Genomic DNA, 24,891 nt, shown 5'->3' on the forward strand with positions numbered 1-24,891 from the left:
GGTATTTATATTTTGTTATTTTCTTCAGTTCTTTCACTTCTTCTATGTCTGGGTACTTTCACATCCACTATCCAGACAATTTGGATTATTATCAAATTTAATTTCTGCCCATCTCTTAGTTCAAAGCAATTCCAAGTGACTTGTTGCCCAACCTACAAGGTTGCAGTTATAAATGTTGACCTCTTCTAGAAGATGACTATCATAGTATAAAGGGGAACTGTACTGAATGCTGTGATTGGTTTTTGAATCGAATTACACCATGGATTGTTGAAAGGTAATTTAGATTGCTAGAGTGGATGACGTATGATAGTGGTATACTTATAGCAGGCTGATCTTAACTTTGGTGACATAAAAATAACAGATTTAATTTTATTGCGTGGTTGAGGCACATTAAACAAAACAAAACTGGTTGGGTGAATTAGCAAGAAAAACCAGACTCCTAACTTGATTTGTGAGATGGCAAAGGCAATGTCAGGTGCAACTAATTTCCTTTTTCCGGAATTGGCTGTGCTGACAGACATATTGAACTCTGTATAACTTCTAAAGACACACAGCAGTCCTTTCGCACTGTCTACAAACAGAAAAAAAAAGAAGAAAGAAGAGTTTAAATCGCTGTCACCAACTGATCAATACACCAAGAGGTAAGATGATTTATCTCAAAATTAGACTTCCTTTGAAAAGTACCAAGTGTGGTATAGACAATAAAATAACTACGAAGTAATAATTCTTAAAATGGAGGAATGCAAAATGGGGGGAGGAGAAGCAGAAACAGAAGCAGGAGAAACAAAAGCAGAAGGAGAAGAGGAAGAAAAGGAACAGGAGGAGGAGAAAGGAGGAAGAGAGGAGGAGGAGGAGGAGAGGAAGAAGAAGAAGAAGAAGGAAGAAGAAGAGGAGGAAGAGAGGAGGAGAAAGAAAGAGGAGAAGGAAGAAGGAGGAAGAAGACGAGGAGAGGAGGAGGAAGGAGGAGGAGGAGGAAGAGAAGGAGGAGGAGGAGGAAGAGAGGAGAGAAGAGGAGGAGGAGGAGGAGGGAGGAGGAGGAAGGAGGAGGAGGAAGAAGAAGAAGAGGAGGAGGAGGAGGAAGGAGGAGGAGGAGGAGGAAGAAGAGGAGGAGGAGGAGAAGGAGGAAGAGAGGAGGAGGAAAGGAGGAGGAGAGGAAGAAGAAGAAGGAAGAAGAAGAGAAGGGAGAGAGAAGGAGAAAGAAAGAGGAGAAGGAAGAAGGAGGAAGAAGACGAGGAGAGGAGGAGGAAGGAGGAGGAGGAGGAGGAAGGAGGAGGAGGAAGAGGAAGGAGGAGGAGGAGGAGGAGGAGAAGGAAGGAAGAAGAGGAGGAGGAAGAAAAGAAGAGGAGGAGAAGGAGGAGAAGGAAGACAAAGAAGAGGAGGAGGAGGAGAAGAGGAAGAGGACGGAGGAGGAAGGAGGAGGAGAGGAGGAAGCAAAAGAAGAATAAGAAGGAGAGGAGGAGGAGGAGGAGGAGGAGGAGGAGGAGGAGGAGGAGGAGGAGGAGAGGAAGAAGGAAGAGAGGAGGAAGAAAAAGAAGAATAAGAAGAGGAGGAGAGGAGGAGGAGGAAAAGGAGAAGAAGTAGAATAAGAGGAGGAGGAGGAGGAGGAGGAGGAGGAGGAGAATTATTATTATTATTATTATTATTATTATTATTATTATTATTATTATTATTATTATTATTATTATTATTATTATTCAAGGTTGTTTGTAACAGTAGAATCATAGGCTCGGCTCCATAGCTGAAGGGTCCCCCTTCGAAAGACAACGACAACAAAGTCACCATCCCCATTTAGCATATATTTCCCATTAATATTGAACACATTTGTCGCTTGAGGAAAGTGCAATGGCTTTCACTCTGCAGACAACTGTGACAAGCTTTGTGTCCATTCAGCAGGCTGTTGAGCTGTGGGGTGTGCTTTTCTGCTCAAAGTAGAGGGCTGACAATAGGGAGACAACAGGCCTCTCCGTTCCGAAGGTTCATTAGCATCCCGTTCACATTAGCACCTGAAAAAGACCCTGTTAACTTGCCCTCCGAGGAAGCAGGTGCTATTAGAACCTTTAACCTTGTTGTCCCCAGACGCAAGAAATGAATATGCAAGATTTTGCGTGAGAAGCAGCCAAAGGACAACAAGAGATGGGGAGGCTGTGAAAGGCAGAAGGGAAATCAGAAGCTTTGAATACCTGAGCAGTTTCTGTGGTTATTTTGGATAATATGCTTCAGTTTCTATTCTATGATGTATTTTTATGATGTTTTAATACATATTCTATTCTATTATATTCCTTTGGTTTCTTTGGGGCTTTTTTTGTGGGGCAGGGGGAAGTCAATCTATTTTTTCAAAGCATCAGAAAGCGAAACAAGAAACAATGGATGGATACTAACTAACCCAAGGAGAGAAGCAACCTAGAATTAAGAGAGAACTTCCTAGCTGTGAGAATAATTAACCAGTGAAATCAGAGGTGGTTATTCAGCCAGTTCTGACCAGTTCTGGAGAACCGGTAGCGAAAATTTGGAGTAGTTCAGAGATCCAGTAAATCCCAACTCTGACTAGCCCCACCCCCATCTATTCTCTGCCTCCCAAGTCCCAGCTGATTGGCTGGGTCTTCTTTGGTTGCCCTGCACAGGAGAACGGAGCTGGAAAGCAAGTTAGTGGGGTGAGAGGGAATGGAGATTTTACAGTATCCTTCTCCTGCTATGTCTACCAAGCCACGCCCACCAAGCCACACCCACAGAACAGGTAGTAAAAAAATTTGAATCCCACCACTGAGTGAAACCATGTGCTTTCAGAAGTTATGAGTGCTCCATTACTGCTTTCAAAAGGAGACTGGACAGCCATTTGTCTGAAATGCTCACATGGTTGTCCAATCATTTCTGGAAAACCTCCAGCGATGAAGCACCCATTACTCCTGGAGGCCAGTTGTTCCAATGATAGGATGGGATGGGATGGAATAGTGTAGAGTAGAATAAGACTAGACTAGACTAGACTAGACTAGACTAGACTAGACTAGACTAGACTAGACTAGACTAGACTAGACTAGAATAGAATAGAATAGAATAGAATAGAATAGAATATTTATTGTCACTTCAAACGTATACTAATCAGTAGTCTGGCTATAGATAACCTCCTCCCAGAGGGGACCAGCAGAGACCATGAAGTGGGTTTGTGGGGTCTCTCACAATGCTTTGAGCTCAAAGCACATCACTCTTATAAGCAGTATCCTGAATAACAGGAAGCAAGTTTCCTATAATCTTCTCCACTGTCCTCACCACTCTCTGTAGGGACTTTCTATCTGAGCCGCTGCTGCCACCAATTGTTTTCAATGTCAGGAAATTTATCCTTAGTTCTGGGTTAGATCTCCTTCTGACTAGCTTCTACCTGTTACTTCTTGTACCTGCCCTCAGGGGCTTTGTATGACAGCCCCTCAAGTACCTAACATAGTAGGGTTAATAGTAGAGTCACAACTGACACTTTCAAGCATGATATGCCTAACATAGTGTGACGTTTAAGGAGATGGTGGAAAGTCTAGTAGATTCTGAAAAGGAGGACCATTATAGAAGAGATTGGAAAACCATTTGTCTGAAAAAGATTCATTAAACCAGGAGAGCAGGAAGCATGCGAACATGACTCAGAGTTATTCCCCTTTATTTACACTAAGGATACGTTGAAGTGGAGAATTGCTTTGAAAGGCTTTCAAGATTCTGGCTACAAGCTGTAAAGTTCCTTCCAGAAGTACAAACAGTTTTTGCTTTTGGAGGGCTTAACAAGTATGTTTACCTCCTCACTTGTCTACTGTGAATTTGTGGGTCAAACACCTTTTTTTCCTCAGGCCAACTTATTTTTAAGGGTTGGTCAAATAAAATTAGAAGAAATCTTCCTCATCATAAACCACTGTTGGTTTTCAGAGAAAAGGGAGTTATACATCCAATAAATACCTCATTCTTGCCCAGCATTCAGATTTTACGATGCCATTAAAAGGCAGCAAAAAGGTAAATTATCTGCTTTTTTATTGTTGCAGTTTTATGATGTGGTGTTGTATATTACAATGAAACTGGATTTTCAGTCTCTGGAACCAAATTGTCTTGGATCCTTTTCAATTGCCATTGACCAGAAAATGACTCTGATCTAGTTATAAACCCCAAATTTTACTGTTTCCAATTGTTGCTGAATTACTCCTTCAGTTGATTGTAGGGGAGTTTATTTCATATAGCATACAAAATGATTGCATCTCTGAAATGATTCACTACTAACATGGGCAACATCCTGCTCACACGCTTTTATCTTTCTTGGTGCCTTGGTAATCTACCTCATATTGACTGGACCCTAAATGAATGTACAACTGAACCCATACACACAACCTTCTACAATGCTGTTACAAATCTGGGTCTGGAACAATTAGTAACCAACAATACTAGACTAAACAACTGCCTCGATCTCATCTTCTGTAATAGTTCGAATTTAATTTACAGAATACAAACTAAAGAACCCTTTTCCAGCAGTAACCACAATATGATTGACTTTTGTCTCAACACACGCCCACACAAAAATCATCACAATGATGTAATCCCCAATTATAACTTCAAAAACGGCAACTATGATCAACAACTATGTTGATCAACAACTGAGGCAACTATGACAATGATCTCTCATCCCTTGATTGGCAATCTCTATTCACTGGATGCAATATGGTAGAAGACCATTACAACATACTTTTACTTGAAGTCAGAGTCATCAAACTATATGTACCAACAACTCCCCCCTCCCCCCCAAAAAACAGATTACCCATAACAATAAGGAAACTTCAATCCAAAAAGAGATCACTCTGGTGGAAAAACAAATCTGGTCACGTTGCCAATTTCAAAAGCCGATACAAAAATTTATGCCACCAGATAAAGACTGGATGCACCAATTATCACATTAAACAAGAGGAAAACCTTCTACATACCAATTCCACCCGTGCAAAATTTTACAATTTTGTAAACAACAAACTAAAAGACTCAAGGTCCATCCCACCCCTGATAGGACCTAATGGTAAAGACTGCAACAACGTCACCATTAAAGCCAACCCCTTTAACACATTCTTTGGCTCAGTATTTGTAAGCAGCAATGGATCATGCCCAGTATTTCCTAGTCAAACCACAGAAAACTGCAATGATCTAATACATATCGATTTTACAGAAGACAATGTTGAAAAAGCACTACGCAATCTAAAACCATCTCTATCTATTGGACCGGATGGAATAGGTGCCTACTTCTTAAAAAAGCTACCCACTGCCATAGCAGAATCTCTAAGTATAATCTTTGAAAAATCTTTCAGGACCAGCTCCTTGCCAAAACTATGGTCACAAGCCACGGTCATCCCCATCTTCAAAAAGGGGGACCCCAGCCTAGTTGAAAATTACAGACCAATCTCCTTATGCTGCATCACCTGTAAAGTCATGCAATCAATTATTAATCAATCCATTATCCTCCACTTAGAAACCATCAACCTACTCTCCAATAAACAATTTGGTTTCAGAAAAAAACTATCCTGTGATCTACAACTCTTACACTGCAAGAACATATGGACTACACAACTTGATCAGGGCAAAACAATAGACACAGTCTACATAGACTTCTGTAAAGCCTTTGATTCAGTGGTACACGACAAACTACTCCTAAATCCTAAACTCTGTTTACCTGTTTCTTTTCATAGTCAGGGTGAATGAAAGCATAGCCTGTTTTCAATGAGTCAGAGGAAAAATAACCTTTGTAAAAATTAGTTCATTTTAAAATTTTTCTAGGGAAGGAAGGAAGGGAAGGAAGGAAGGGAAGGAAATGAACAAAAGGGAGGAAGGGAAGGGAAGGGAAGAAGGAAGGAAGGAAGGAAGGAAGGAAGGAAGGAAGGAAGGAAGGAAGGAAGGAAGGAAGGAAGGAAGGAAGGAAGGAAGGGAGGGAGGGAGGGAAGGAAGGAAATGAACAAAAGGGAGGAAGGGAAGGGAAGGGAAGGGAAGAAGGAAGGAAGGAAGGAAGGAAGGAAGGAAGGAAGGAAGGAAGGAAGGAAGGAAGGGGAGGTAGGGAAGGAAGGAAGGAAGAAAAGAAAAGAGGAGAAGGGGAAGAGAGGAAGAGAAGAAAAAGAGGAAAGGAAGGAAGGAAGATTTATCTCATAACTAAAACAACTCTCAAAAAAAAATGACCAAATTGCTATCTTGCAGATGCTAAAATGATATGAGCTATTGTCACTGAACTACTATAAACCATGGCTCACGGTGTCTATGAAGAAGTTAACTTTGTCATGAAGAATAAGAGGTAAGAGAAAGTTGAAGGGCACATGAAAAAGCAGTGATTATACACATCCCACTCCCTTCTAACACTGATGATGTTTCCTAGCTGGGTAATGAAATGTTCTCAAGAAAACAACCAAAGCTCAGAGGGCACCAAGAACTCCACCATTCAGCCCTGAGCTACAAAGGGAAACCTCCAATACCTAAGAGATTGCCACAAGGAAAGAGCCAACCTATTCTCCAAAGCACCTGAAGGCACGACAAGAAGCAACGGATAGCAACTAATCAAAGAGAGAAGCAACCTAGAACTAAAGAGAACTTTCCTGACAGTGGGAACAATTAACCAGAGGAACAACTTGCCTACAGAAGTCGTGGGTGCTCCATCACTGGAGGCTTTTAAGAAGGGACTGGACATCCACTTGTCTGGAATGGTAGAGGGTCTCCTGCTTGAGCAGAGGGTTGGACTAGATGGCTGCCAATGTCCCTTCAACTCTGTCATTCTGTTAAATATTGTCTTCTATTGGTACACTCATCTATGTTTCTCTAAAACAAACCAACATCAGTTGTGACCACACTGGTGAGAAATGGACACCCCCCCACACACACAAAAAAAATGAGATTGGCTATGCCTCTCAAGGGACGCGGTGGCTCAGTGGCTAAGACGCTGAGCTTGTCGATCAAAAAGGTTGGCAGTTTGGCGGTTCGAATCCCCAGCGCCGCGTCACGGAATGAGCTCCCGTTCCTTCTCCCAGCTTCTGCCAACCTAGCAGTTCGAAAGCATGTAAAAAATGCAAGTAGGAAAATAGGGACCCTTTTGGTGGGAAGGGAATAGCGTTCCGTGCGCCTTTGGCATTCAATCATGCTGGCCACATGACCACGGAGACATCTTCGGACAGCGCTGGCTCTTCGGCTTTGTAACGGAGGAGAGCACCGCCCCCTAGAGCCGGAAATGACTAGCATGTATGTGCGAGGGGAACCTTTAACTTTATGCCTCTCCAACAATTTCCAACTTTAAACCTACCGCATTTCCTGTCTCTAATGTAAGCTTCTCAACAACGTCTCTAATGTAAACTTGTCTATTGTTGCTTTCCGACAACCTGCCTCATATCCCAATCTTTCTGATTCCTGTATAAAATGCACCTGGGATCCTTCAGTGCTATTTTCACTGTCTGAGGCTCTTTTTATGTCTTCTCTGCAGCGCTTCTGGTGTGTCAATAGATAAGGGAAGCGAGCACTGGTGGTACCACTGTGGAGAGTTATTTAGTAAAAGATCAGCTGGAGTTGTTTAGTTTCTTCTGTGCAGGCTAGAGGGGGGGAGGGAGAAAAAAACCCAATGCTTGTCAGTTTCCTGGTGAGCAGCTGCCTTGAAATAGAAGTTCTCCATTCACATTAATCACGGGGATTGCAGTTTTTGCACAGTGGCAATTCCCTTCTCATCACAACGTTCAATTTCCAGGCAGCTCATTTTGAGACCGAACTGGGAATCCTAGACAAGGAAGGCCAGAATAGAATTCAACAGCAGCCTTGGATAAGAAGCAAACCAATTTGATATGGTTGCATTTTGGTTTTTTTTTCCCTGCCCTTAAATTTTTCAAGGCGATCTTATCCTTCCCCTTCAGACAAACTAACCTGATAGGCTTCGGGAGAGGAGAAAAAAACGAAGGATCTTCCCTTCAGGGGGGAAAACGAGATGAAAATTAACCACAGCCATGATTGCCAAATGTCTAAAAGAATGGGGGCATGTTGGCTGCTAAAATAGCTAGAGGCAGATTACAGATTAACAGCGTTGGAAGGGACCTGGTAGATCATGTAGTCCAACCCCCTCGCCCAAGCAGTTCTGATGGATGGCAGTCCAATCTCTTCCTGAAAGTCTCAAGTGATGAAGCTCTCACAACTTCCAAAGGCAACTTCTGTTCCATCGGTTGATGGTTCTCACTGTCAGAAAGTTTCTCCTTGTTTCCATGTTGAATCTCTCCTAGATCAGTTTCCATCCATTATTCCTTGCCTGGCTTTCAAATGTCTCCTCTCTGGGGAAGCCCCTCAAATATTGGAAGACTGCTGTCCTGTCTCCCCTGGTCCTTCTCTTTACTAGACTAGCCATGCCTAGTTCCTGTAACTGTTCATCATAGGTTTTAGCCTCCAGTCCCCTATTTATCTTCTCTGCATTCTTTCCAAAGTCTCAACATCTTTTTTATGGTGTGTTGACCAAAACTGGATGCAGTATTCTAGGTGTAGTCTTACTAAGGCTTTATAGAGTGATATTACTATCTCACTTGATCTTGATTGTATCCCTTTGTTAATGCAGTTTAGGATTGTGTTGGCTTTTTTGATTGCCGCTGCACACTGTTGGTTCATATTTAACTTGTTATCCACTAAGAGTCCAAGGGCCATCCCACAGTTACTGCTATTAAACTTGGTTTCTCCCAATCTATATGTGTACTTTTGATTTTTCTTGCCTAAGTGCAAAACTTTACTTTTTCTTTTCTTCTATTTATTTGCTGATAAGCAACAGCCTCACAAAGGAAGCAGCAGGATGAACAAGATAAATCAAGTAAATGGTACCTAGCTCTAAACTTCTTCTGGGCAGAAAAAAATATAAGCTGTCTGGACAGAACTGAGAAGAACTGCAATGTCCAACATGAATAATATTTAGAAGAGTAAAGATAGCCCAGCAACCAAAATACAGTTTAGTGAATGCAATATTTTTTTCCAAATGCTCCTTATGGCTGTGAAGCCTGGTGTCAGCTTTCCAGGAAAACAATGTTGTGGTTCACCGGCAGCAGGTATGGACGGCTGAGGTCTCGGAGAATGAGGACTCAGATGAGGGACCTATGTGTGATACAGGGATGGGGCCAGGACCATCAGGAAGTGGAATGGTATCTTTGGAGATTGTAGAGGCTGGCAGAAGTGATGAAGAGGAGCCGAGGAGCCTGTGTCCCCGAGGAGCCTGTGTCCAGTGCATGTGCACACAGGGCTGCTCAAAAGAAAGAACAGCTGCAGCAACATTGGGCGATTCGGGAGTAAGGCTGCAAAGTAATGGCCCCTCCCTTAAGAGATAAAAGCCAGCTGAGAAACTGGAGTTCTTTGCAGGAAGCAAAGAAGTTTTGCACTCAAGCCTTGTGGTCCTTTGGACTCTTTTTGTGTTTGGAGACTTTTTGTGTGTGAAATATTGCTTGGCAACTTGATCTAGTGTTCTTGACAGCCTTGCACAAGCTTGGCAAGGCTCGTTCTTATCAGAGACAATTAGTTGGAAACAGCATTTTCACCGTGAAGGAACGGAATTCGTCAAGAATCATTAAAAGGTTTTGCTGCTACCTCAGTTTTGTGTTTGTTTCCTTGGAACAAAGTTTGGGTCAAATGCTTTTCCAACTTGAGATGTCTCTTATCCGCTCCTCCTCCAGGTGCAGAAATAACATGACCTTGACTGTAAAGAAGAATGCTATTATGTCTGACTACAACCACTCTACAAAATCCCCCCTCCCAATTTCCCAGGCACAGGAGTGTGGCAGCATGGAAGCTTCTGGTGCTAATATGACTTCCAAAGCTGACACCTGGATTCTATAAAAAAAAGGCAAATACAAGAAGGATGGACACCTTCAAATTATGGTGCTGGAGACAAATATTACACATTCTATGGATTGCAAAAATCACAAACAAGGAAGTTCTAGATCAAATCTCACCAAAATATCACACGAAGCCAAGATTGCTTAAACGAAGGCTTTATCATACTTTGGCTATATCATGTTAGTGGACTCACCTGAAACGTCGATCGTGCTGGAAGGGATCAGTGGGAGAAGGAGAAGAGGCTGCCCTCACACCTGTTGGCTGGACACTATAAAGAAAGACACCAGGATGGCCATGGTGGATCTGAAGGAGACGTTGCGAGACAGAAGGGTATGGGGAGTGATGATCCCCCAGAGTGGACAAGGGTTGGACACGACTGAATGGCTGATGACAACTACAACTGGGTTATGCCATCTTTGGGAAGCCAAGTTGGATGTCCACTCCATTCTTCGAAGCAGGCATGTGGATATTCCCATTGTATTTGTGCGCTTGCTAGAGTTACGTACCACTTTTCATTCAAGACTTGAAGGCATCTCATGTAGCATTTTTTTTCCTACTTTTCTCATGACTTCATGATAGGTTGGGGCTGACCCTTTTCCTTACCCCATTCTGTCATCCTAGACATCCTAGTTTATGAGTGGAAGCCAGTGATGGGGTTCTATTTTTTTTAACTTCTGGTTCTGTGGGCGTGGCTGGGTGGGTGTGGCTTGGTGGGCATGGCAGGGGGAGGTTATTGCAAAATCCACATTCCCTCCCCACCCCACTAACCTGCTTTCCAGCTCCGTTCTCCTGTGCAGGGCAACCAAAGAAGACCCAGCTAATCAGCTGGGACTCAATGGGAGGCAGAGAATAGATAGGGGTGGGGCCAGTCAGAGGTGGGATTTGCTGGTTTTCCAAACTACTCAAAATTTCCGCTACCGGTTCTCCAGAAGTGGTCAGAACCTGCTGAAGACCACCTCTGGTGGAAGCCACATGCTATTTATTCAATAAATCATGATTAAACCATAGCTTAGCAGGCAGGAGAAAACCACCAACAATCCAAAATACCGCTGGGACTGAAGAAGTCTGTGGATTTTCTTATCGTTAGTGCCAACCTATATTCAGAATAATAATAGCGGCAACTCTGAAGCTAATGCCACTGGATTCCCTGGTGCTGGCTTTAATGAAATTTCCAGGCGGACTTTAATGAAATTTTCCAACCATTCTTGGGGAAAATGCCATCTTTAATCCTACAGAGCTATGATTGCTAATTTAGGCATGTCCACGACACAGGCACTAGACCCACTAGCCTGACAAGAATGTATTTTAAGAGGATTGTTTTTAAGAGCACGGGTGTCTTTTTTTAAAAAAGAGCAGGCAAAAAAAGCACTTAAGATTTAATACATTTTGGTTTTTTCCATTCCTAAGGAGAAGACCTTGGCTAGCGAGTAAGGTCACAGAATGGATCCCTCTTGTAAAGGTAACAGTCGGATAAAAGGGAAAAATGATTTGTCCTGGAGTTGTTTACATCTTCTCCACTTCCTAGACCTATTCCAGGTGGTAGCAATATTGCATGTATTTCAGCTTCTCACCAAAGGCAGCAGGAGAACTGCAGTATTCCAGAGGTTAACAGAAACAGAATAACCGAGTTGGAAGGGACCTTGTAGGTCATCTAGTCCAACCCTTGGCTACATCTAGAGTACTGCATCCAGTTTTGGTCAACTCACTTTAAAAAAAGATGTTGAGGCTCTAGAAAGAGTGCAGAGAAGAGCAACCGGGATGATGAGGGGACCAGAGATTGAAACATACAATAAACTGTTGCAGGAACTGGGCCTGGTTAGTCTAGGGAGGAGAAGGACCAGGGGAGACAGGATAGCAGTCTTCCAATATTTGAGGGGCTGCCATAGAGAGGAGAGGGTCAAGCTATTCTCCAAAGCCCCCGAAGGCCAGACAAGGGGAAATGGATGGAAACTGATCAAGCAGAGATTCAACTTGGAAATAAGGAGAAACTTTCTGACAGTGAGAACAATCAACCCTCGGAACAGAAGCCATCTTCATAAGGAGCTTCATCCCTGGAGGCTTTCAGGAAGAGACTGGACTGCCATCAGTCAAAAATGGTGTAGGATCTCCTGCTCGGGTGGGAGGATGGACTAGATGACCTACAAAGTCCCTTCCAACTCTGTTAATCTGTAATTAATCCATAGGTTTGCAAAAGGACATAGATGCATGGACAAACCTTAGCAGAAGGCTTCCAAACGCTGTTCTGAAATCAGACGGTTTAGTGAGTCTTCTTGATGTTAAAAGATTTTGAGTCTTCCCCCCGCTTCCCTTATTTTATTTTTCTAGATCTCAATGGCAGTGCTGTAACATTGCCTCGGAGAGAAATGAGAAAAAGTAATACACCCGTGGAATGCATAGAGAGAAAAGCCATGGTTACCTTGACAACTAAACTGGAGGAAAGCTTTCCTCCACCAAATTAGAATACCAAATATTGGATAAAATACATATTTCTATACACCAGCTACGGCTTGTGAAATAATGATCATAGCTGCAAGACTTCCTTGCTTTTATACAGGTCCGTATATCCTATAACAGCTGGTGACTCCAGAGGGTGGAGAAAGTCTTATAATTCTCAATCAACTTGTCAAATTATCCCCCTAGTTAGATCCTGGTAGACTGATCCCCAAAGGCTGGGATTTCTGGATCACGAAGCTGAGGTTGGAAGTATCTTATGAATGCTTTACAAAGCCGAGCATTGCAGATCCAATAACAGATCCTGGCAATACCTCCTGGATGAAGAGATTAACTACTGTTAATGCTTACAGATCGCTGTAAATCAGGGGTGTCCAACCTTGGCAACTTTAAGACTTGTGGACTTCAACTCCCAGAATTCCTCAGCCAGCTTTGGGAGTTGAAGTCCACAAGTCTTAAAGTTGCCAAGGTTGGACACCCCTGCTGTAAATATTCATACAGAGTGCCACTAGTTAGGCTACAACCAACCTGGAGAGAACACAATTAAATACAGGCTAAGCAAAACAGTTGTCGAGTGCATTTTGTCCCATTTTTACAACCTGTTTTTGCTTTTGTTGTTAAGTGGATCGCCACAACTTGTTAAGTTAGTAACATGGTTGTTAAATGAATCTGGTTTCTCCAATGACTTTGCTTGTCAGAAAGTCACAAAAAGTGTTCACACATCACCCCGGGATGTTGCAATCATCATGAATATGAGTCAGTTATATCCTGTCTTGGTCACCGCTATATAAAAAAGATGTTGACACTGTAGAAAGAGTGCAGAGAAGATCAACAAAGATGATTAGGGGACTGGAGGCTAAAACAGAACAAACGGTTGCTGGAATTGGGTATGTCTAGTCAATGAAAAGAAGGATTAGGGGTGATATCATAGCAGTCTTCCAATAATTGAGGGGCTTCCACAAAGGAGAGGGGCTGTCAAGCCAGGAGTCGGATTCAAATTTCTTAACAACCGGTTCTGTGCACGCAGCCTAATTTGTGGGTGTGGCTTGGTGGTCATGGCTTGTATGTAAACATTGTAAATATTGATGTAAATATTGAATTTTTTTTATTTAAAAAAGAGCAACTTTTACCCCAAAGCAGGCAAAGCAGGCAGGCAGATTGAGTTGCTCCCAGAATCACAGATTCACTCAGAGATCTACCTTTCTGCAATCTGCTGCCTGAGTCTGCACTGAAAAATAGAAGCTTCACTCCTAAGGAAGGTTCACCTCTGCTCTCAGGACACTTCTCCCTCCCCCAGCCCCCTGAATACCACCTCTGACTGGGCCTCTCAGGGAAGCCTCCTGGGCGAAGGCAAAGCAGTACAACAGCGATTTAAGAAAAGCAAGAAAGCAATAAATCTGATTATCTCCTGCTTTCTAGCTAATCTAAATCGCCCTGCACTGCTGATCTTCGGAAAACAGCTGATGGTCGGGGAAAAAAAAGGAAAAATAGCAACTTACCAAAAATTAGGCAAAGGTATAATGCAGGCAAGTTGGATGGTGTGCATGCCAGATAAGGAGTGACTGGGCGAGGAGGGGAGGGGAGGGGCCAGCCAATGATGTGATTTGCTGGTTCTCCGAACTGCAGAGAACCATAACAACCGGTTCTATAGAACCGGTGTGATCAGGTAGAATCCCACCCCTGGGTCAAGTTAATCTACAAAGCACCAGAGGGTAGGACAACTTAGAACTAAGAAGAAATTTCCTGAAAATGAGAACAATTAACCAGTGGAACAGCTTTGCCTCCAGAAGTTGTAGGTACTTCCATCACTGGAGGTTTTTAAGAAGAGACTGAAATGGTATAGGGTTTCCTGCTTGAGCATGAGGTTGGACTAGAAGACCTCTAAGGTCCCTTCCAGCTCTGTTATTCTATGTTCTTAAGAAGTAAGAGAGTGGCAATTTAAAATAGTTGCAGAAAATCACATTTCTTGCCTATGGTAGTCCTCTCGTCTCTGTTTTGTATGGCTTGGATCAAGGATCTTCAAACTTGGCAAGTTTAAGACTCGTGGACTTCAACTCCCAGAATTACTGAGCTACCATGACTGGAGGAGGAGGAATTCTGGGAGTTAAAGTCCACAAGTCTTCAAGCTGTCAAGTTTGAAGACCCCCTGGCTTGGATCACCTCAAGTTATTGACTGTGTTGTGACTTTATGAGTAACAAAATCTTACCAAAGAGCAAACAGGTTTTTGAGCTAGAGTAACTGTCTGTCAGGATAGATGGCGCATAAGACAAAAGAACGGTGGAGGAGGAAATGAAATAGCTTTAGAATAAATAAAATCGCCTCTGATACCATCAACAGACTTCTACAACCACATGGAATCAGCATAGCACACAAGCCAGCACATCCTAAACAAGCCAAAAAGACCCACCAACCCCAGAAGAAAAAACAGGAGTTATCTACAACAGGAGTCATCTGCAACAACCACTATGTAGGACAAACAGGCAGAATTGCATCCGCAAATACCAACCAGGAGTCAGAAGGCATGATGAAAACTCTTTAATTTCACAACACATAGACAGATTTAACCACAGTTTCAATTGGGAAAATGTGACCATCCTAGACCAGGCCAAGTCCAAAAATGATAGGGGGATTTCTAGAAGCCTAAAGGAGAACAAAATAAGACTCCAACGCTTCACCTGGACCGCAACATTTCTTGAATTCATTTGGTAATGACTATTGTGGGTTGCAGTTTTAAGGCGGGGCAGTTTGGTGCCCACCTTCTCCGGAACAGAATAGCCCTAGAAATTATGTTGATCTCTCTCTCTCTCTCTTTTTTTTTTTTTTTCAGCAAGTCTTTTTGGTTGAAAAATTTGTGTTGAATCTAAGTGGCTCTTCCTTGTGTGTTTATTGCGGTGTTGTGATTCATTTAAGTTTTCAAACTTATTACTACACTAGCTGGATACCCATGTTTCGCTACAAAACTATGTGATCAGGCAAAGTTGTTGGGGAGGAAAATAAGGAAAACAAAATTCTGCCTCTGCCCACCAGCATCCATCGGTATTCATCTGGCTAGCGTCCTGTCAGTGTATGAGAGAGTTGAGGGCTGTTTGGAAACTGAAACAGTATTTGCTGTATAAGGAAGAAGGAGACAGCAAGGAGCCTGGGAGTGGCTTAGCTCAACTGTTCTGTACTAAAGCTGCTTGGTGCTGTGAAACTGAAACTCCTCTCCTCTGCTTGTTTTGCAAGAGATTTCTTTTCAGGTGGGGAGGGGGAGTAGAACTCCTTAGCATCAGAGCGTGTTAATTATAATAATATCAGAAATACTAATGCTCTGATGGTCATTTAGAAAAATCCTTTCTTAGTGAGCACTTAGAAGCCAAGAGGAACATATGTGCCAAGTTTCAAGTTTATAGGCTTTACGGTTCTGGAGATTTTGTGATGATGCCTGAGTGGTATTTCACTTTTATATATATATAAGCTTTTTGGAATTAATGTATTCAATATAGCATTATCCCCTTAAAGAGTAGGAAAACTGAGGCAGAGTATAAAGTGAACAAGCCAACATCCCACCCAAATAAATAAATAAAGGATTTTTATCCTTCCGTTTCAATGCATTATTCCCTATTCATTAATTTCTCAAATCCAGTCTTGATATTTTGATTCATAACTTTTGATTCATCTCCAAGTATTAATTTTCCACCCTTTTGCTCTCTTTTAATAAATTCTTAATCAGGGCATCCAATTTATTTGATTAAGCGATTCCTTCAACGTATTATTATATAGTCTCATTGTTAGGTTTTATTCTCACTGAATTTCAATAAGTTATTTACATGTTTTTCTCATTCTTTTTTTCATGGAAAGGAATACAATAAAAGGAATGCTTCTCTTTACGGACAGCAGTTGATTTGGATGGATAAGGTGAGCTTGAACTGTCAATTTGTAATTCACTTGGTCTTTACAGACCCCTCACATCCCGGACATAAACTGTTTCAACTCCTTCCCTCAAAACGACGCTATAGAGCACTGCACACCAGAACAACTAGACACAAGGGGAGTTTTTTCCCCAAACGCCATCACTCTGCTAAACAAATAATTTCCTCAACACTGTTCAACTATTTACAAAGTGTACACTACTATGAATCTTCTCATCATTCCTTATCACCCATCCCCTCCCACTTCTGATTGTAGGACTGTAACTTTGTCGCTTGTATCCTTACGATTTATATTGAATGTCTCCTAGTATGATTTGATTGTTGATTGTACCCTATGACTATCATTAAGTGTTGTACGTCATGATTCTTGATTCTTAACGAATGTACCTTTTCTTTTATGTATGCTGAGAGTATTTACACCAAGACAAATTCCTTGTGTGTCCAATCACACTTGGCCAATAAAGTATTCTATTCTATTCTATTCTATTCTATTCTATTCTTCTCAAAAATAAAGGGTACATCTCAGTCTAATCCACAGTGCTCAACCTCAACAACTTTGTGGACTTCAGCTTCCCGAATTGCTCGCTGGGGGAATTGTAAAGAGGTTGAGGTTGAGCAATAATCGAATTTAGGTGCAAGAATAGCAGGATAACAGAGTTGGAAGGTACCTTGGAGGTCTTTTAGTCCAACCCCTTGCTCAAGCAGGAGACCCTACACCATTTCAGACAAATGGCTGTCCAATCTCTTCTTAAAAACCTCCAGTGTTGGAGCATTAACAACTTTTGGAGGCAAGTTGTTCCACTGATTCATTGTTCAAGAACTGTCAGGAAATTTCTCCTGAGTCCTAGGTTGCTTCTCTCCTTGATTAGTTTCCATCCATTGCTTCTCGTCCTGCCCTCAAGTGCTTTGGAGAATAAATTGACCTCTCTATTGGAACACTGCTATCATGTCACCCCAGTCCTTCTTTTCATTAAACTAAATGTATCCAATTCCTGCAGCCATTCTTCATATGTTTTACCCTTCAGTCCTTTAATTATCTTTGTTGCTCTTCTATACACTCTTTCTAGAATCTCAACATCTTTTTTTACATTGTGGCGACCAAAGCTGGATGCAATATTTCAAGTATAGTCTTATCAAGGTATTATAAAGGGGTATTAACACTTCACCTAATCTTGATTCTATCCCTCAGTTAAAGCCTAGGACTAAGAATTTAGTAAACCATTAGATGGGGTCCTTGATGGTCCCCGAGGTTGGTTGTTTTCTTCCAAACACTTCATTAACTAAGTAAATAGCATTATCAGTGAGGTATCCGTGATGATACCTAATATCAGGAATGATGTTTCCTCACTAGGTAATGAAACATCTGTAAGAAAACAACCAAAGAGCACCAAGAACACCATAGTCATTGCCCTCCTCTTCCTCCTCCTCTTCCTCCTCCTCTCCCTCCTCCTCCTCCTCCTCCTCCTCCTCCTTCTTCCCAGTCTACAAAACCCATTCCCTTCTATCACCAATGATGTTACCTAGTTGGGTAATGAAACATGTGCAAGAAAACAACCAAAGAGCACCAAGAACACCATAGTCATTGCCTTCCTCCTCCTCTTCCTCTTCCTCCTCCTCCTTTCCCTCCTCCCCCTCCTCCTTCCCCTCCTTCCTTCCAATCTACAAAACCCATTCCCTTCTATCACTGATGATGTTACCTAGTTGGGTAATGAAACATCTGCAAGAAGACAATCAAGTTCAAAGATACCGCCAACGGGGATGTGGTCCCAGGGATGCCGCAAGAGAAATTTGAGAACCAGTCATAAGTCCGTTTTCCAGGGATGTCATAATTTGGAACAGTTGCTGAACAACTGGATGCAAGTTGAGGATTACTTCAGACTTGGATACAATCTGGCATGTAGACTGGCTGAAAAGAATCAGCAGTCTGGATACTGATGGGCTACTCACAACACAGGGAGTGCCTCTTATTTAAGTGCTTTTCTCTTTATTGAACATATCCGTTATGAAATTGTCCAATTACGTGAAAGAAGTTGATGCCATAAGTACATATTTAAGCAGACATGAAGCATATGAAAGAAGGGAGCGGGAGAGAAGCCTTACACTGAATATTTTCACTTGATACTGAATTCTTAATCTTCCAAACAAGCCTTTAAGATTGTAAGTGTTTATAAATGATATTTCAGTCTGGAGAGGGCATCAGATCTTTTTAATCCTCTTTTTTTTTTTTTCCCTCCAGGGTTTAAATCATTCACGAGCCATGAGATGCTTTGCGTAACAAAAGGCATAATTCATGGTGCAGATTTCTCATTTGCTCTTCTTAGAGCAGATGGCTACAAAGGAATTAAAAGGGATCTTGAAGTGTAAGCCTTAAAAATGAAGTCAAGCTCGATAGTTCTACTTTTCAATCTCTCGGTCCTATTGGAACAACCTCCTGAATTATTGTTGAGTCTGCACAGCCCATCTGCCAGTGAAATAAACCTTCTGATTAAGTGTAAGATTGGCTTTGCAAGACAGCTGACGAAGTATGGGTTGCAGAAATCCAGGGGACTCTCTGATACCTTGTAGTAGTTGTTTGGATGCTTGCAGCTCAGGTCTGAGTATTTAGATTTAAGAAGGAGCTTTTGTTTTTAAGTCCCAATAGCCTCCACTTGAGAGCCAGATTAGTAGCAGTGGTGGGATTCAGAAAATTTTTTACTACCGGTTCTGTGGGCGTGGCTTGGTGGGTGTGGCCTGGTGGGCATGGCAGGGGAAGGATATACTGCTAAATCCCCATTTCCTCCCCCCCACCCCCCACTGCTTTCCAGCTCTGTACTCCTGTGCAGGGTTGCCAGATCGCAGTTTGGCTCTGCGGCCAAACTCAAGTCAAAATACGGCCAAATTCGGCCAAATTATTTTTTGCTCATGGTGATGGGCATTGCGCAAGGGAAGGAGAGCGCCAGAGGACGTGCTTGTCCTCCTTTTGCTCATGGTGATGAGCATGCGCGAGGGAAGGAGAGCGCCAGAGGACGCGCTTGTCCTCCTTTTGCTCATGGTGATGAGCATGCGCGAGGGAAGGAGAGCGCCAGAGGACGCGCTTGTCCTCCTTTTGCTCATGGTGATGAGCATGCGCGAGGGAAGGAGTGCGCCAGATGACGCGCTTGTCCTCCTTTTGCTCATGGTGATGAGCATGCGTGAGGGAAGGAGAGATCTGGCCGATTTCACGGCCAAGCAACTTTCGTACAGCCAAATTTCCAGCCAAATAAATTTGGCTGGAGACATCATTTTTTTCACGGCCAAGCAGATAGAAATACGGCCAGATTTCTCGAATTTGGCCAGAAAAACCGGGCCAGATGGCAACCCTGCACCTGTGCAGGGCAACCAAAGAGGAGCCAGCTGATCAGCTAGAACTCAATGGGAGGCAGAGAAGAGATGGGGTTGGCGGGGCTAGTCAGAGGCGGGATTGGCCGGTTCTCCGAACTACTCCAAATTTCCACTACCAGTTCTCTGGAACTGGTCTGAACCTTCTGAATCCTATCTCTGGTACAATGGTTAAAAAGCATCAGGCTAGAAACTGGGAGACTGGGAATTCTAGTTCCACCCAAAGCCCAGAGCCAGCTGGGTGACCTTGATCCGGTCCTTCTTCCTCAGCCTTAGGAAGAAAGGAACAGCAAAATAATTCTGAAAAATCATGCCAACAAAATGGCAGGGCCTTGTCCAGGCTGTCTTTGAGAATCAGACATGATTGAACAGAAAAGAAAGAAAGAAGGAAAAAAATCCAATTTGCATGGAAGACCCAAAGGTGCTTTTTTTTTCAGGAGGCACTTCGACTTTCTTTTGAAGACGTTTCTCTTCTCATCCAAGATGCTTCTTCAGCTCTGACTGGATGGTGGGGATGGAAGGATTTATGCTCCTTGCAGACAGCTGGTCATTTGCATCCTTTGAGAGGGTCCTTGAGGCCACTTAGAGGCTTGTCTGTGTTCTCAGGGTCACCTGAGTGGTGCAAATGGTTCCTGTTCACTACTCAAGTGACCCTTCCGAAGTTGTGGGTGATCCATTATTGCTTTCAAACAGAGACAGCCATTTGTCTGAAAAGGTGGAGGGGCTCCTCCTTGAGCAGGGGTTTGGACTAGAAGACCTCCCTTCCGGCTCTACTCTGATTGATTGATTGATTGATTGATTTCCCAGCCCTAACTAGGTTCATTGGTTACGACCATCTGCTGGGACAGAGTAAGTTTTCCTGTGAGAACTAAAAGGCATCATCAGATTCTACGGAAATATATCCTAAATATCAACAGCTGAGAAGCGATGAGCAAGAACGTTCAGTTGGAAGGGACCTTAGAGGTCATCTAGTCCAGCTCCCTGCACAAGAAGAGAGCGGTGACCTTGAAAGTGGATTGATCTGGTCTAACAGAGCCTTCTTATATTTTTATAAAGCACTATTTATAGGTTGTCCTCGGCTTAACAGTCACTTGTTTGGTGACGGTTCAAAATTACAGTGGCACCCAAAAAAAGTGACTTACCGACCATTTTTCACACTTACAATCATGTGGTCACGTGATCAAAATTCAGACACTCGGCAACTGATTCATATTTACGACGGCTGCAGCATCCCAGAGTCACGCGATCCCCTTTTGCGACCTTCTGACAAGCCAAGTGAATGGGGAAGTCAGATTCACTCAACAACCATGCTGTTAATTTAACAACTGCAGCCAGAATGGTCGCAAAATGGAGCAAAACTCACCGAGCAACCGTCTTGCTCCGGAACAGAAATGTTGTCCACAATTGTGGTCGTAATTCAAGGACTGCCTGCATTTCAACCAGAGCTCAGTCCACAATATGATATTAGCCAGTTATTTTTGTTTCCTGCAACGTACATGGAATCAACATGCAGGGGGTCATTTCTGTTGTTTTTCTCTAAGGATTTCCTTAGAAACCACAATAGCATTTAAGCCTGAAAGTTAACTATAGACTGACATGCTGTTGTTCCATGTGAAGATCAGCTGACCTTTATAGCAGGTAAAGGTGTGACAAGAAGAGAAGGAACAAAGTAAACAATCCAGACAGCGTTCCTTTCCCTATAGTTTAGCAACTCCGTTTTCTTGAGAATTGTGGAATTGCTTTCAGAACAGCAAATAATAAAATTATGCCCCTTTTTTTGGCACGGTTAATGAAATGCAAATTAAAATTGGGTGCACATTAATGCAAAGAGTTGAATATCCATTTAATCAGATCCTCCCTGCAGGGCCCAAATGATAAAAATGACGGATGAGTTGCATTATTAATTCTGGACTTGTCGCGTTGCGTACGCACTTACCTTGTAAACGAACCATTTTAATGGCACCTGCCTGCTGGGCTGAAGCTTATGCTGATTAAGGCTAGGTCAGACAAAACCCTTTGAAGAGCGGTCTCTATTCTTTGAGCTGAGCATCCTAGAGAGTGCAAAGGCTGAAGTCAGATTTACAACATGCTTTTATTGACTTTCTTCCCAGTTGAACCTTCAGACAATCTCCAAAAAGCTGATTGGGATTGTACTACAAAGTCCTACTTAGAACCAAAAGCCAGCCTGGCTAATAATGATCCCGTGAGGAATAATAACCATGCCATGCTCTATGTTGCCACCCCCCACCCAATATATATATATATATATATATATATATATATATATATATATATATGTGTGTATATTTGTTTTCTTAAGTTTTCGCAGGTACTTACATGTATGGAATTCGGCTTTGCTCGGGTATTTTCCCACGTCATAGTAGTTGTGCTTTTAAAGTTGTAGCAACGTCGCTGTGAATTCTGTGCATTCACAGCCAAGAGTCATTCAAAACTAATTGTCCCAGTTAAGAGCAAGCCCTTTCAACATTGCAAAAGGCTGCCAAGAACAAAAGACTAATTGCAGATAAATATCCAAAGCCAGAAGTTTCCAAAAACAAACCAGAGCAAGCAGGGCTTCAACAAGGACATTGAGCAGAAAGAACCTCTTTGCTTCCTGCAAAGAAGCCAACCGCAAAGGCTGGCTTTTATCCCTTACGGGAGGGACCATCACCTTCCAGCCTTACTCCCAACTCACCCGTGCTGCTTTAGCTGCTCTTTCCTTCAAGCAGCCCTGTGTGCATGCACACTGGGCACAGGCTCCCCAGGGTCATCTACCTCACTGCTGCCAGACTACACAACCTCCAAAGGCAGTACCCCACTCTCCAATAGTCCTGGCCCCATTCCTGCGTCACACGCAGGCACCTCGTCCGAGTACTCACTGTCCAAGTCCTCAGCTGTCCTCACCTGCTGCCGGCGAACCACAACAATGCATCTTTTAAAACATTCTGGTCTCATCTATGGAGAAAGAGCATAACATTTAGTGAAGGTATGAAAATATGGCTAAAAATAAAAGAAAGAAAGAAAGAAAACATGGCTACAAATCGCCAACCTAGATTTGCAGCTGTGATCAAAAGATTGGTGTTAGACCTGCTGGTGAGAATAAGTGCATCCTTAAATTTCTTTCCCAAAGCAATAAATTGGACTGAAAGCACTTTATCTTGGGAAGATTTGGGAGGGAGGGGGGAAATGGGAGAACCGTGCAATCATTTTTCATGATGAATCCTGAGGTTGGCTTACTATCTATATTTTTTGCTGCACAGAGGTTGATCCAGCATGATACCATGATTTAATTCTTACTGTGAGCTGCCAGATTTTCAGTTGCAAAATATTGGAAAATCAAAGTGGCTCTTTCATTGCAGTGGTGTAATTTTAAAGTGTAGGAAATTGCTTTGCCTGAAAAATTAACACACTAACAAACAAGCCTGAAACTCTGTATGATGAAAAGCAAATTCAGTCGAATTTGGTCAATATCTATTAGCAATAATAGCAACATTCTTCCCAATAGTTATTTTATTTTTCCAAAGGGAGAGCACATCGTTCTCCTTCTGTCCTGGGCCCTTTTTACAGAGGCATGATTGAGAGGGTCTTAACAAACTGCATCCTTGTTTGGTTTGGTGGCAGCAGTGCTTTAGATAGAAAGTCCCTACAGAGAGTGGTGAGGACAGTGGAGATTATAAGAAGTTTGCTTCCCATTATTCAAGATACTGCTTATAAGCACTATGTGCTTAGAGCTCAAAGCATTCTTACAGACCCCCACACACCCACTTTACGGTCTGTTTCTGTTGCTCCCCTCTGGGAGGAGGATTCGAAGTATCTTTAGCAGGAGTTGTAGATTCTGTAATAGCTTTGTTCCCTATGCTAGCCATCTGGTAAACTCGCATGATTTTTTTTCCCCACCATATATATGTATATATTTGAACTAAACTGTGATGTTTCTCTGTGTCGTATGTGTGGGTGGGTGGGTGAGCACATGCATAATGATTAGAGAGCTGAATACAACAAAATTTCCTTTTAATGTATGCTGATTAATGTATATTTAACGTGACTAAAGTTTTTATTCTATTCTATTCCACATTCCATATTCCACTCTATTCCTATTCTATTCTATTCTATTCTATTCTCATTCTATTCTATTCTGTTCTGCTGTTCTGTTCCATTCTGTTCCATTCCATATTTTCTATTCTATTCTATTCTATTCTATTCTATTCTATTCTATTCTATTCTATTCTATTCTATTCTATTCTATTCGATAGTATTGTATTCTCCCTAGAGACTAAACTTCTAGTTTCTGAAATTCAGGTCATTCCAGCCTTCTCCAGTTCTAGAATGAGATGTGACCCAGACATCAGTTTTATACATTATATATTCACAGATATAATGCTGTGACATTCAGGTCACAAAAAGCCTTACCTCCACACCGTGAACTTCTTATACCAGCGTTATGTAAAACTAGAGTTAAACAAAGACCAGTCTTCCACTTGTGTCTTTAAAAAAACAACAACACACACCTCTTTTCAGCTTCCCAAACTGTAATATTTCTACACAGTCCTGGCTGCTTAACATGCACACTGGAACTTTCAATTCTCAGATGTATAGATCTTCCTTTGTCTTTTGCACTAATTATTAGCTGCCGAGGAATCTTCTCGGTGGGCGAACCCACACGAAAACAAAGGCAGCAAGGTTGTAAAACCCTTTATCTGTAATCTGGTGCATTATTTGATAAGGTGCTAGGCTAATCACAAGGCATGTCAAATTGTGTTTAGACAAAGCATTGTGCTGGGAAATGGAGAGTATATTTGTCTGTAGATACCAATACCTGGAAGAGTCAAGAGGAATTCATATCAATATCTCCAGTATTACTCTCCAGTATCACGCAAAGAGCTTCTGTGGATAGAGAGAGAGAGCGGGAGAGAGAGAGAGAGAGAGAGAGAGAAACAGAGAGAGAGAATGAGAGAGAGAGAGAAACAGAGAGAGTGAGAGACAGAGAGAGAATGTGTGTGTGTGTGTGAGAGAGAGAGAGAGAATGAGAGAGACAGACAGAGAGTGAGAGTGAGAGAGACATAGAGAGAATGAATGAGAGAGAGAGAGAAAATGAGAGAAAGAGAGAGAGAGAATGAGAGAGAGACAGACAGAGAGAGAAAGAGAGAGATTGGCTGCTACAGAGATAATTAACGACTTATTTCTTCTACTGCAATCTCTCTACCTCTGATTTAAAAGTAGCTGGATTTGGTCGAATTCAGTCTGGATAACTTTGAATCTCTTCATCCATCAGAAATGATGGCAGAACCTCTCTTATTCACCTGAAGGTAGGACAAGAAGCAATGGATGGAAACTAACCCAATCTAGAAC

At 42.4% G+C, this 24,891-nt stretch overlaps 1 long non-coding RNA gene across 1 annotated transcript; it reads left to right on the forward strand.

Annotated features, from left to right (window-relative positions):
• Positions 1 to 545: 545 nt before the first annotated feature.
• Positions 546 to 24,891, forward strand: LOC148125742 (uncharacterized). Its single transcript, XR_015743668.1, has 3 exons — positions 546 to 641; positions 6,190 to 6,283; positions 24,815 to 24,891. It is a non-coding gene; the product is annotated as an uncharacterized LOC148125742 (long non-coding RNA).

This window comes from Pseudonaja textilis, chromosome 4, assembly GCF_049901715.1.
Source record: "Pseudonaja textilis isolate UNSWEBS1 chromosome 4, rPseTex1.2, whole genome shotgun sequence".
In the NCBI taxonomy this organism is placed as follows: Eukaryota; Metazoa; Chordata; class Lepidosauria; order Squamata; family Elapidae; genus Pseudonaja; species Pseudonaja textilis.